This window comes from Danio rerio, chromosome 4 (assembly GCF_049306965.1).
Source record: "Danio rerio strain Tuebingen ecotype United States chromosome 4, GRCz12tu, whole genome shotgun sequence".
NCBI classification, from domain to species: domain Eukaryota; kingdom Metazoa; phylum Chordata; class Actinopteri; order Cypriniformes; family Danionidae; genus Danio; species Danio rerio.
This window is the reverse complement of record NC_133179.1, coordinates 32,278,745-32,291,112: the sequence shown is the minus strand read 5'-3', so window position 1 is coordinate 32,291,112 and position 12,368 is coordinate 32,278,745. Positions and strand designations below refer to the sequence as shown.

The following is a 12,368-nucleotide window of genomic DNA, read 5'->3' as shown; positions in this document are numbered from 1 at the left end:
TGTTTCCCAGTGATGGGTTGCGGCTAGTAGGCCATTCATTGCGTAAGACATAATGCTGGATAAGTTAGCAGTTAATTCTGCTGTGGCGACCTCTGATGAATAAAGGGATTAAGTCAAAAAGAAAATGAATGAAAGAATGAATGTTCAAAAATGACAGTAAAGCAACAATATAGTTAAGACACAGTGAAGAAAAAGTTACTGCTGGTTGGGGATTGAAGATGGATTCAGATTTTGGAATCAGACACTTTAGATTAATGTTCAGACTCTTGTTCAAAAATGAACATCTGGATTCCTCTTCTCTGTGCACACGTGTATTTTTCACTTGCCAATCTATTGGACGCTGGCGAGCAGCTTTAATAATCTGAACAGAGTTTAGAGATGGACTGCAACATGTGCTCAAAGGCTGCATGTGGTGAATATTGATGGCAAAGCTAAGTGTGATCACTAATAAATGAATGTTGCAGCAGGGTGTCTCCATCAGCATGAGCAGTATCTGCGCTCGCTTCACCAACAGCAGAGAAAAAGAACGCACTGTGTTAGATTTATTGTGCATCCCGGGTGGAACCAACAAGTGTGTGTTTTAGCTGAAGAATTTTGAGCGTGTAGCTGAGCAGCTCAGTGCTAGCTTTAGCTTATTAGCTAAAGGTGAAACTAAACAGCTCATTCTCTCTATCTGTGTGTGTTTACAGTTTGGATCATGGAGGAGACATGAGGATTACAGCAGGACCACGCAAATGTAGGATTACACACATGCACTCTCTCTCACACACACACACACACACTGTCTCTCTCTCTCTCTCTCTCACACACACACACACACACACACACACACACACACACACACACACACAGAGAGAGAGAGAGAGAGAGCTGTGGTTAGAAATGTGTGTGTTCTTGTGTTCAGATGTCTGTTTCCTCACACTGGATCCAAACACAGCAAACACTGAACTCATTCTGTCTGAGGAGAACAGAGGTGAAGAGTGTGGAAGAGGAACAGTTGTATCCTGATCATCCAGACAGATTTGATTATTATTCTCATGTGTTGTTCAAAGAAAGTGTGTGTGGACGCTGTTACTGGGAGATTGACTGCAGTTGGAGATGGTGGTGTGTTTCGGGTTACGAGCATCAGGAGGAAGGGAGAAGGTGATGAGTGTGGGTTTGGATTTAATCTCAGTCCTGGAGTTTGCTCTGTGATTCCTCCAGTTTCTCATTCTGGCACAATCGCACAGACTCGTCTTACGGTAAATCCACTCAGCAGGAGAATAGGAGTGTTTGTGGATAACAGTGCAGGAACTCTGATCTTCTACAACATCTATAGAGACACAATGAGCCTTATCGGTCAGGGTATATTCTGGCAAACCATTTTCTTATCACGTTTTGCAATCGGCAAAACAGAACGTAGCACACACCGTTACCAATTCATGATGGATAACTCGCAAAGCAAAACTTTCCTGCTTGCTTTCTTAACATATCGCTATCAATAGGCATTGAAAGCATGAAACTAAAGATATAAGAGACGGGGCAAGGGTTTACATTATTCAAAAGAAAAGTAGGTCTATGCTTAAATGAAAAAAAAAAGATATACGCCTAATATTAATGTAAATTCAATGTTAAAGTACAGCGCATTTGCCTCCATTCTGTATTTTTAAGTCGACACTGAGTCTAGCCTAGAGATGGAGGGTATTTAATCTTAGTAAAAAAAATGTGAAAATAGCATAATATTCTAATTTTAGTATGTCAAATAGTTGCTCCTTACGAACCTTCTAACGTTAAGCTACTTGCAAATACTGGCATTGTCGGCAAGTATTGTAGCACTTAAAAAAAAAAAAAAACATAAGGCAATAATATTTTAATTAAATACAATACTAGTCATGAAGATGAACCATTAACCTAATATACCTTCTTCAGATAAATTACTCATTATTGTAACCTATAGCTTCACACTACACACAAGAAACTGTTCTAACAAAAAAAAAAGTATGCAATTTGACAGAGAAGACTGAATGCACGAATGAATAAAATTCATTAATTGAGTTAATTATTTATTTGGTGCCATCTCAGGGTAGTAACTGTACCTGAAAAAAAAGATAATTTCCAGGATATTTATAATTTCAGTTGAAAGAGTACTTACTATAAATATACTGGTCCAGTTTAGGATATTACCGTTCAGCATTTTTTACAGAATTTTCACATGTAACACAGGCCAAATGTTCCCCGTTACAGAACTTTCTTGTACCTTTAAAAGGTGTTTAAAATAAATAGTTACTGAAATATTGACATTTTCTAAGGGCTAAAATGTCCCCCACTTTACCCTGCAATAGTATTTTTAAAAGCTATTATTAAACAAGGATTATCTAAAAAAGACTTATGATTTACGGCACATTGTAAATTTAATGTATTTTATTTAGTATAAAAAGAAATTGCAATGCAATCAAATCCCATTTTTAGTGACTTAATGTGGTCAGTTCTTTGGATACAAGTAACCAGAAAAACACCTGTAATATATGTTGATTTTATTTAAATAATATGAAAATACTACATAGTTAATGGGGGTAACAGGGAGGACATAAGAGCTAAGGCAACTTGTTTGCCACACTTTAATTCGATTATCAATAACAAAATTATGGTTACTGAATTATCAAAAGAAAAAAACAGCAATATTTTTCAATGTCAGATTTAAGACATCACATCAGTTGTCAAAAAAGCCAAATTAAATACAAGGAACATTTTATATTTTGTACAGATAGTACAGTACAAATAAAAAACTACTCTAAAATGTTCCTGGAGGCACTTTTTGGGATTTTTCACATTGCCACACCGGCGGAACCGTCTAAAGAACTTCTAGGCACCATTTCAAAAGGGGCAGTTCTCTGAGGAACTTCAAGGGTTCCTGGAGCAACCCTCTTTTTAAGAATGACCAGGAACCACCTTGAGTGCTTTGAAGCACCATTTCATTTTTTAATGCTGGTTTTTCCCATTGTTCTGTAAGAAATTAGTCTGCCTCGACCCAACTTCTACTTTATTTCACAAGTGTCTCATGCTCTTTTCTTAACAAAGAGAGGAGAGTTCCTCAAGTAAAGTATTTAAGCATTTAATTAATGTCTTTGGAATGATAATTTACTTGTAGCATGTGAGTGGCAGCGAGCCATCTAGATCCATCTGCTGACCAAAAGGAATTCTGTTTAAACTCATTTATCATAACAGTTTGTATTCTCACCTGAAAGTCTACTCAAGATCTGGGAACGGAAGAGTATCACTTTTATTGTGGTCCTTAATTTACATTCAAAGCGAAGGCTTATTAATATGTTAAGCGGGTATACTGAAAGGTCTGGGATTGCTATTCTTAATTTACATTTGAAGTGAAAGCTTATTAACATGTCAAGCGGGAAGAAACAAAGATGTTTAAATGGAGAATGATCAGCATTTAATTCCAACTTCGCTGAATCCGAAGTGTTGTCTCCACTTTGTGTCACTGTAGGCAAGGAGGACCCAAATGCAGAATTGACTCGAGAACACAAGGTTTATTTTCAGGAGGTAAACAAGACTATGCAGAAGGACAGTCAATAGTGCAGGACGATGGCAGGAGAACAGGCTGGTGAGGGGAGGAGACTCAGGACTTCAGGATAATACAGAGGGGGGTGTCTTAAGGGGGTAACACAGGCTGGTCAGGAAAGGGGAATTCCAAACTTCAGGCCAAGCAGTCAAAAGGTAGCTACCCGAACCTCTGGTTAAGGACAGGGGTGGCAAACAGATGGATCATCAAGGAAAGGGGATCCACAACCAGCAATGACTTAGGAGGGAAGTGACACAAGCAACACAACAGGACTAGACGGCTGGGGAAACAAGAAAAAAAAAAAAAAGAGCAAGCAAAAAACAAACTAGAACTAAGTAAATACGAGAAATATTTAAGAGGGGGGAAATAAGAGCTCAAAAAACAAAATGACACAAATAAGGAACTAAATGAAACTACTAAAACTTAAACAAAAGGCTTAAAGAAATAAGCTATAACTAGAAATAAAACAGAAAGCAAAACACAGGAACAGGAATTAAAAATAAAGAACCAACTAAAGACTTGGGCTAGACTGGGGCTAAGGATCACAAAAATAGCAAAATGAAATCTTAAAATTAGTCTTGAGCTGCAAACAGAAATAAAAAAGAAAATGTCTATCTATCTAAATTAAAAATACATCACAATTCTAATAAAAAAATCACTTTTATTAATCAATATACATCACAATTAAATTCACATAATATAATTAATACTGTAATATACATTTTAATGCAAACAATCAAATTTAAATAATATCTAGCATAACAGCCAGCAACATCTTTAGCTGTCCACTTCTTCACATTGGAGGTGTCCCTATAAAAGTAAATTAAAATGTAGTTAAACTAAAAAGATATGAAAACAAAGGAGATTCACAATATTCCCAGAGCCATTTTTTTTACTTATCAAGACATATTCAAAAAACATATGCAGAACATTTCTGAATAACAAAAGGAAACATGAATAAAGTTATAAATTGTCTCAATTTATACAAAAGGATTTTTTCCCTGCTTGCAGAGAGCCCATATACTCCAATAAAGGCAAAATCCAAAGAATGTAAACCGGTCAAATATCTGATCACAAGCATAAATAAGACAACACAAAAGCTCTGTCTGAAACTACTCCCTCCTTAGTGCACCACACATATTTTCCCACTCATTTACACAGATATTGCACTATAATTTGAGAATACAGCATATGCGATATATTATTATTATTATATTCAGGTTGAAGTTATTAGTTTTTTACATTAACCATTAGTTTATTAAAACCACATTAAATAAAGATAAATTAAATGAGTTAAAAATGTAAATTAATTATGCATGAAGGTCAAATATTGCGTTTGGACTCAATTTAAGTGGCCTTTGGAATACAGAAGTTAATATTAAATGTAATTACATGCAGATGATTAGAAAATAACAATTTAAAAACATGTATATACAGTACTTAAGTGCATTGCACCATTTTATTAATTTAACCCTATGTAGTTAAGGTTCTTTAATATAAAGTAGGTCTTGTTTTTTTAAAGCATAAAAGTGAAAACAAAGCAGTCTGTCAAGGTTACATTATTTAGCGAATTGATATACTTTAATGAAAATATATATTACAAACTGGATTAATGTAATCATTTTGAAGAAAATAGCATTTTTTACTGTATTTTTTAGAGCTAGGGTGCAGCTATTTTGGAATATCGCTGTGTCTGACGTCACGGGGTTGGTTCCATTCCCTCAGCTGAACAGATACAATGGAAGTAATGGACTGTACACTGACTGGAAAGCCTAATTTATTTATAGTCATGCTTATTTTGATGTGACTTGCTTGTTTTGTGGCTTTGTAGATGAACTAGCTGTTTTTTTATTTTTTTATGCAGTGTCACTAACAGATTTTGGGTTGAATTAAGCTGTTAAGCACACGTTTGTCCTCAAAATTGTTGTTTTCTTTTCTGAAAATGACAGGTTTTATCTTTAGAAAACATACTTTTTAAGCAAAATTGACTTAGGAAAACATAAAGTGCTACTTTTGAATGCATTGTGTCAACCTTTTTAAGAACTTTAATCACTTTTTCACCTTTTTGTATATTTATGATGTTCAAAGCTTGATTCATGCAAACCCTTTAATGCAATCCCACAATTTTTTGTTGTTCGTTTTCTTTCTTTTGTTGTTGTTGCCAAGTGTGTTAAATAAGTGTATAAAAAGTGTATAGCCAGTAGTGATGTTGGTTCCACCATTATTATCATTAAGAGTTCATGAGATGGATTGGAAGAAACGTTTTTTTTTTTTTTTTTAAGTTTCTAACTTTGTGTAAATTGATATTGAAATATTTATCCTATATTTAATTCATGTAAGAGATATAACTCCTTCTGTTCCTTTTTTGGCATGGAAATAAAAATAAAAAAAGAGAGAAATGTTGACAAAAACGCTTTAAGTGCTAGACATTGACATTTTTGTACGTATGCAAGTGAGAAGGAAATAATGAAATTTAAATAACAATGGACAAAGTTAGAAACCTACAGTAGGCTACGTAGGCTATTATACACAAATGTTAATAGTAATATATAAAATAATAGCTTATATAAGGTATTAATACAATATATAATACTAAACTGATCGACAGAATTTAGGCATAATGTAATAAAAGTGTTTAATTTGAATGGACGAGAGGTATGAAATCAGGAGCTGAAATCCTGATGGAGTGACGTTTGATATGAACAGTAGGTGGCGGTATGTGCTTAACACACAAGCACTAGTAGCGCAGGTGGTTCTAAACGGATGTGACGTAAGTTCTGCACAGATCAAATTGGCACCCTTTAACGTTCATCCAGCAAATGACGGCAACATGTCTACCACTTATTCGCTAAAGAGAGGCTCCTTTTCCGCAGTTTTAAGGGAGGATGACGTGACTATAGACAACTTAGCAAGGGTTTTTAAGGTTTGTTCTCATTAAACTGACATAATCTTAATAGAATGTAAAAAAATATAGGCTACCTAACGATTGAACTCAAAATTTACTTAAAGAGCTCTCAAGATTAAGGAGATAAGACTTGTTTTCCAGTTGACGTTTTGTTAATATTATAAATTTAGCCTATGTAAAGCATATTTAGGCTAAATATAATGTCATTGACAACGCATGAGGACGTGCTGCCTCATTGATGAGGAATTAAACCTGCAGCCATATGTAAATTAAATCACGTAACAATGTAATGTGTGGACAGGTTTTTGTGATTAATCGACAAAACGCGAACTTGAGTAAAACATTAGCAAACTTAAAGAAATTATTCAGATTAATCCATCTCCTTTTAACGTGTTCAGGGACATGGAGAGAGGGAAAAGTGTCAAAAAATATTGAGTTGTTTTGACGTGTGGATTAAGTATTGTGTAATGTGATCATGAATTATTGTGTAAAAGTGCAAAAATAATCATTCATTCATGCATGACGGCAATTTAAGGCTTATTTATACTTATTCAAGGGTTTGGCATGACCCCCCGCGCCTGCCTTGCTGGCAGACAGAGCCGGCCCAAGGCATAAGCGAGCTAAGCGGCTGCTTAGGGCCCCATGGCCACCAGGGGGCCCACAAGAGTGCATTAAATTACTAACTTTCGTTTTTGTTTTAGTTTGTTGGAGAGTTTGGTTATAGATTATGGGTGGTGCAAATATATCAATATGCTCTGGCGCCAAGAATCGATATTTATCTAATGTACAAAAGATCTGAATTAATTAATCTCTGACGGCAGCCATTTACCGCTGTGGCTGCAGTACACCCAGCTGCCACCAGGTGGGTCTTCCCGTAATGGTGGCTCAACAATACATCAGAGACGCATCAGCCTATTTAACCACTGACAGATGAGCGATTGCAATTGTGAAACTTTATACAGGAATATGGGCTCACACTATTTAATTCCGCCAAAATATATAAAGATATCAATAATAGGACAAGAACACATGAAGGGTTTTTCATTTATTTAACCCTTGCAGACCTTTGCAAAGTCTTGTAGATGGTATTTGTGCTGAAAATATTAGATAAATTAAATAGAAAAACTTAAAAATAATGCTCTTTTTAAATTGATGAGAAAATAACTAATGTTCTCTACTGCTGGAGGCATTATAAGTGCTCAGAGGAGTCTGTGCTCACCTTTCTGAGTATTCCAATCAGTTACTGTTCTTAAAGAAAATATATTAATCTAGTGCAATGCAAAATTTTGCATGATTAAAAATAAACCAGGGCTATACATAAAATACATCAAATAGGTTGGCCAAGTTGTAATAAATGTCTTTAGTTTACATAAAACTAGAAAGCATAAAATTGCTATTTTAACTGTTTTCTAACATGCACAGTTGAAGTCAGAATTGTTAGCCCCCCTGAATTATTAGCCCCACTGTTTATTTTTTCCCTAATTTCTGTTTAACGGAGAGAAGATTTTTTTCAACACATTTCTAAACATAATCTTTTTAATAACTCATTTCTAATAACTAATTTATTTTATTTTGTCATGATGACAGTAAATAATATTTGACTAGATATTCTTCAAGACACTTCTATACAGCTTAAAGTGACATTTAAAGGCTTAACTAGGTTAATTGTGATGCTGCTGCTCTGACTAATTTAGAGATGCGCCCTCTATCTCTGCATTTTTCAGCTTGTTGAAAAGTTGTGTGCTTTATTACACAGTTGCAATATTATAAACATGTGCTTTTAATGAAAGAAATGCATCTTATAACTTTTTGATGCATTTTTTACTCTTCATTTGCAAAAATGTTTATATATCATGGTTGGTTTTCTTCAAATTTCACAGCCATGTACTATGAATCATTGACAGTTGGTAAATACTGCAAAAATTCTTTCCTTTTTATTGTTTTTGTCTTGTTTCTTGTCCAAATATGTAAAAAATCTTAAAGAATAAACATTTTTTAGACAGATTATCTGTTGAAAATGCTTCTTGATTTAATTTGATTTTGATTTAAAGTGATTTCTTTTAGATATTTGAACTAGAAAATACAAAAAGTATATGTAAGAAAAAAAGCATATCTTATAATGTAAGCAACACAGCTACAGCAAATAAAATTGATAATTAAGGATTAACAATAATTTATCATATTGCCTGCACCAAGGGGGCCCCAAATAAAATTCTGCTTAGGGCCCCCTAAAGGCTTGGGCCGGCCCTGCTGGTAAACTTGCATTGATACTTTTGCTCGATGTTTGTGTACTTAGCTCTGCAATTACACTTTCGAGACGCTAGCTGCCAGTAGGTTTTTATATTTCTCTGTGTTGAGTAGGGCAATTATTTTGGTCATAATTGTAATCACGATTATTCTAAACAATTACTAGTTGAAGTCAAAATTATTAGCGCTCCAGAGAATTTTTTTTTTAAATAAATATTTCCCAAATGATGTTTAACAGAGCAAGGAATTTTAACAGTATTTCCTATAATATTTATTTCTTAAAGTAATAAATATATAAAAATAAAGGCTTATTTTTATTTTTTATTATTATATATATTTTGCTATAATAAAAGCAGGTTTAAATATTCTGAAATCCATTTTAAGGTCAATATTATTAGCCCCCTTAAGCAATAAATATTTTTAATTGTCTGCAGATGAATCCACTGTTAAACAATGACTTGCCTAGTTACCCTAATTAAGTCTTTGAATCGCACTTTGAATCTGAATGCTTGTATTTTGAAAATAGTCTAATATTATGTGCTGTCATCATAGCAAAGATAAAAGAAATCAGTTATTAGAAATGAGTGATTAAAACTATTATGTACAAAAATAAGTTGAAAAAAAATCTTCTTTCCATGAAACAGAAATTGGGGGAAAGGGTTGCTAATATTCAGGAGAGCTAATAATTCTGACTTTAACTGCATATATATATACAGTTATTTTCCACCCTGCAAAGGAAAGATAAACAAATACAATAGAATAAAAATATAAAACAATCTGTGCTTTGAGCATCTTCACTGTAAGAAAAACACTTTAGCTACAAATGTCTTTCAGTTAAGAGCAGTGAGGGATTTTCTCATTTTGCTGTTTGATTAATAATCATAAAAACAGGAGGCAGCAGGAACATCTTGCACTGTCACTTTAATGGTTTCTCTTTCACGTCTTTTGATTCTCAACTCGTGTTTATTACTCAAATAAAGGTTAATATGAATTATCTCAAAACACTGCGTTTTGACACCTATTTGACCATCAAAGAGCTTACATTAAGATGACTTTAGATGTGTGCGCGCTGCTTGTCTCAGAGTGTGAATGAGACAGAATGCTGACCGCATGCTTCTATGTGTGCGGCGCGCACACACAGAAGCATGAGGTCAGCATTTGGTCTCATTCGCACACTGAGCCGAGCATGCGGTCTTGCGCGCTGCTAAGTTTATAATCGTTTATCTTGATTAGTGGTTTATCATAATTGTTAGAAGCTAAAATCGAAATCGGATTTTCGATTAATTGCACAGCCCTAGTGTCGAGTTTTTTCACGGGTGTTTTTTTTTTTTTGAAAGATACAAGTAGCTAAAAACTGCGCATTTAGAGGCTTGAACCAGCGGACATCAACCAAAAGGTAAACATAAAACCAAAGTCTCTATCTGGACTCCACACTTGTAAATGCTCGCTCCACCGGGCTCGTGCCTCTCAGCACCGCCCATGATCGTCACCGGTACCAAGCCGACCAATCACAGAGCTTGTGCTTACATTTTTTAATTAAAAAAAGTGGGCTCCCCAAAGGCCATGGTATAGTTCGAACAATGCACATGGGTTTCCAGCACTGAAAGCGAATACAATTTTTGGTCCAAAGTGTGGCTTAATATTCTGACTGAGTTGTATTCTGACCAAGTGATGTTTTTTATCTTGTCTCCTTTGTGTAGGTAACACAGACAAGTGTCTATTTAATAAGTAACGCGGGGATCCCAATTTTTCCAACGGCATCAGGATACTTCAGCTGTGTTGACCTAAATGGTGGAAGTGCATTTGAGGTAATGGGCGATGAGGCAGTTGGGCCACTGCCTAGCCCAGTGCCAATTCCCTCTAACCCAAATCCTGGTCGACCACGATTTAGTTTTTCAAGATCTGCCACTGCAACAACAGCTGCACGCACAGTTAGTCCTGCAGTTAACGTTAGCCCAAAGGTTTATCAGAGGTAGGTTAAAGACAGTTTCTTTTAGCAGATATAAATTGGTCCATGTTGATAAAATTTTGATGCAGTGAAATAAGTCAACTTTTTTGTTTAACAAATTTGTTTTTTTAAGTTATAAAACAATGTGGGTTTAAACAGGTTGACCACAGGGTATTAAAAAGTTGCTAAATCAAATTGGAGAAATTCAAGACCCTTAAAGAGTATTAGAAATCTTAAATATTATTTTACACTAAATTATATTTTGTATCTTTTTTAATTATACAATATACAGTGCTTAGCATATTTACGAACACCCTCACAGATCCCTCTTAAATTAATATTTGTATTATGAAGCTGTACAACATTATATTTGTGCATATACATTAGATTAGTCAGTACTGAAGCCAAATCTGCACCTTATCTAACAAAATAACTCATGATAACGGTCCAAAAACAAATACAGCCAAATTTGTATGTTGTAGAAGAATATTTTAAATAAAAAAGGAAAAATCAAGAGAAGCAATTCAATATATATTTGCTTACATTTAATACAATTTAATATTTTAGTTTTTCAATTTCTAAATATCTTTGGTCACTTGTAACAGGAGAACAAAGGTGAACAAGGCTAGAGTCTAACAAGGAGAAAAAAGACAGGGAGGAACGCGTTGTAAAGTAACTGAAACAGCTAACAAGACTTGGCAAACTGGATGAGTAAAGGAGTGTCTTATGTAGGGTGTGTAATCAGTCTCTGACAAGGCTCAGCTGATGAGAATGTAATCAATCTTGATGAGTGAGCATGTGTGAGTAACAGGAGAGCATGTATGAACAGTGTTGTGCAAGTTACTTACAAACTGTAATACATTACAGATTACTTATTACTGTTATTTAAATGTAATGCCTTACCTTACAATATTACTGTCTCAGAATTGTAATATGTTACATTACTCTTATATTACTTTTAAGTTACTTTCACCAAAATAACTATAGAATTAGAACTTAACATTATACAATTCTATAATGTTCTATAATGAGCATTTTACATCCAGTAGAAAGTGATTTGATGTAGCAGAATGACTGTGACCTCTCCAGGCTACTAACAATATAGTATATAATTGGCAATGTGATGGCTCAAGACAATGCAAGAAAGGATGACAGCCAGAATTACAAATGATCTGTTAAAAGTATGGTAGAGGTAAAGTGATTATCTGGCAATATCTGTGAATGGCTTGGTTATATTCACATTAGACACAACAGGCCGATATGTAAACTCCATAACAAAATGCAGATTTAGTTTCTTTTCTTATTGTTGCCATTATTGTATTTACTTTACATTCAAGTGGTTTACAACACAAAACCGTCCTGCACAAAGTGAGCATGATGAACCGCTTTCTCAGTATAATGTTTGTGCACCGATTTCCTGTTTGTGGACAAAACTTCTTGCGAGCTCTCACATACGCTGCTCGCGCACAAATTCTCACAATCTCTTAAATATACTCACAATTTGTGTCTTATGTTCCCTCTTCCTTTCAAGCTTTTTGATATGAATCATATTAGTACACTATTTATTAACAATAACCAAAATACTAAAATAGACTTTTAATTTTTAATCTAATAAACCATAACATTGTTGGCTGTATGTTATATGATTTCAAATAAAAAAGCATTTAGACAAAAATAAAAATTAACGCAAGCAGAAATGTAACTAATAGAAACAC

The 12,368-nt window shown here is 34.3% G+C and overlaps 1 protein-coding gene and 2 long non-coding RNA genes across 5 annotated transcripts in view; 2 read left to right on the top strand and 1 right to left on the bottom strand.

Annotated features, from left to right (window-relative positions):
- LOC137490091 (uncharacterized) overlaps window positions 1-12,368 on the bottom strand; it is a 392,659-nt gene that overhangs the window by 193,680 nt on the left and 186,611 nt on the right. The gene's annotated exons all lie outside the window — the stretch shown is intronic.
- Window positions 1-12,368, top strand: part of LOC103909899 (uncharacterized) — a 49,478-nt gene that overhangs the window by 27,804 nt on the left and 9,306 nt on the right. For 2 of the 3 annotated variants that reach the window (XR_012402368.1, XR_012402367.1), the window contains exons 2-3: window positions 690-736; window positions 10,406-10,677. This is a non-coding gene — a long non-coding RNA (uncharacterized lncRNA). The remainder of the gene's footprint in view (window positions 1-689; window positions 737-10,405; window positions 10,678-12,368) is intronic. The other variant, XR_012402369.1, reaches the window with a different exon arrangement.
- Window positions 903-3,949, top strand: LOC141381777 (uncharacterized). The gene is made up of 2 exons (XR_012402432.1): window positions 903-2,297; window positions 3,067-3,949. It is a non-coding gene; the product is annotated as an uncharacterized lncRNA (long non-coding RNA).